At 42.1% G+C, this 1,694-nt stretch overlaps 1 pseudogene; it reads right to left on the reverse strand.

Moving 5' to 3' along the window:
• Positions 1–535: 535 nt before the first annotated feature.
• On the reverse strand, positions 536–1,562 carry LOC114616034 (annotated as a pseudogene).
• Positions 1,563–1,694: the final 132 nt, after the last annotated feature.

Below are 1,694 nucleotides of genomic sequence, written 5' to 3' on the forward strand. Positions count from 1 at the left end.
GATCACAGAGAATTGTACAGTTCTACTGTATCAACCCTCACCTCTTCCCTGTCTCCTTCCTTTGCAAAGGGATTGCTCTGTCTCTGATGTTTGTAATTTCTTCCTTGGCTTTGAGTGATTTTACTATTTCACATCTCATGTCCACACAGTGTTTGGTTTTCAAGGGGGGAGTCTTTAGGGTGAACTGAAGCTGCCATGTTGCCCTGGGAATAGTCAAAGTGTTTCTGTACCTTTCTCTGGGTTGTGGTCTCTTGATGTATGGTAGCATTGTCAAGCCATTTTCTATCCTCAATAGAGTCCTGGATTGGAACTGTTGCTTGACTTTATAAGAATTCTCAAGGATAGCCTAGGTGGTGAACAATTTTTTTTTTGTCTCTTAAATTTTTTTTTTTTTTTGAGTTCTGCTTTCTGGGTTCTTTAATTTGTTGTATAGGTATTCTACCCTAAGTGATTAATTGAAAAAAATAATCTCTTCAAGAAACCTTAACAAAATACCAGATTCCCTATTAACAAAGGGGGATGGAGATTAACAAACCAAAATAGGAAAAAAGGTAGCTGTGGCAGGGCAACTCTAACCTCAGACTCCTGTGCTGTAGAAGTCACCAGCAAACACCCCCCCTCTTTTTTTAAGAGTCAGTGGGAAACAGGACTGCTGCTCCCCCACTTAGTCATCCTCTGAGCTCTCAGCAGACCTGGCATCGGTAGCCACCTTCCAGTTCCTGCGCTTGCTTGTCCTCTCCTGTACCTCGGGGTCAGGCACAGGAATATGGACACTCTTGTCTTTCTTTTTCCTTTTGGTTTTCTTAGTGTCTCTTTCCTCAATTTCCTCAGAACTGCTAGATGCAGAATCATCTGACTGAGAAGTATCACTTTCTTCCTCTAAAGGTAAAGATTTTTTAGGAGACTTTTTCCTGGATTTTTTCTTGCTCTTGTGTGGTTGCTTCCTTTTCCTGGTACTAGAAGCTCGAGTTTCCTCTGAGAACTCACTTGAGGAGTCTGCTGTTATGTCTGTGGCTTCCTTTTTGTTTTTCTTCTGTTTTTTGTGTGACCATTTTTTCTGCTTCTTCTTATGGGATTTCTTTGACTTCTTATGTTTCCGGGATTCATGGGCAGATGATTTTATCTGGGGAGATGTTTTTTTTCCATTGGTAATGTCTTGCTGATCACTACTGTCTGTTTCAAACTCTTCAGGATATAACTCTTTATAACCACTGTGACCCCATCTGTCTGGTATATTGGATTCATAATCATATAACTTCTTGTTCCAGGATTTAGCCTTAAGAAAATCATCTTCCAGGGCCCCAGAAATTTCATTCTTTGATCTCCAATAGTCTCTATGACTTTCTTCATCAAAACCATCACTTCTCATCCGACTTGAGCTGCTGGGTACTGTGTTCCTTCTGGTCCCCTGGTAGGCATCCTCCATCTGCTTCTCTAGTTCCCTGATTTTCCACATGTCGGACTCCTCCTGAATCTTATTGTGAGCATCTGTATGCCGGATGACATTCCTCAGGAGGACTTTCCCCAGTGGAACCCGTGACATTCTTTAGTCGTGCGCCGCAGCCTCGCGTGGCCGTCTCTTAAATTTTTACCAAGTTTAAAAATGGAAAGTTAGGTATGGTAGTCCATGGATGTAGTTGAAGTTACTTAGGAGGCTTTGGTCAGAGAATGACTTGGACTCATAGGGGGGAGGG

The sequence above is a fragment of the Grammomys surdaster genome, unplaced genomic scaffold, assembly GCF_004785775.1.
Source record: "Grammomys surdaster isolate TR1022 unplaced genomic scaffold, NIH_TR_1.0 232052, whole genome shotgun sequence".
Lineage (NCBI taxonomy): Eukaryota > Metazoa > Chordata > Mammalia > Rodentia > Muridae > Grammomys > Grammomys surdaster.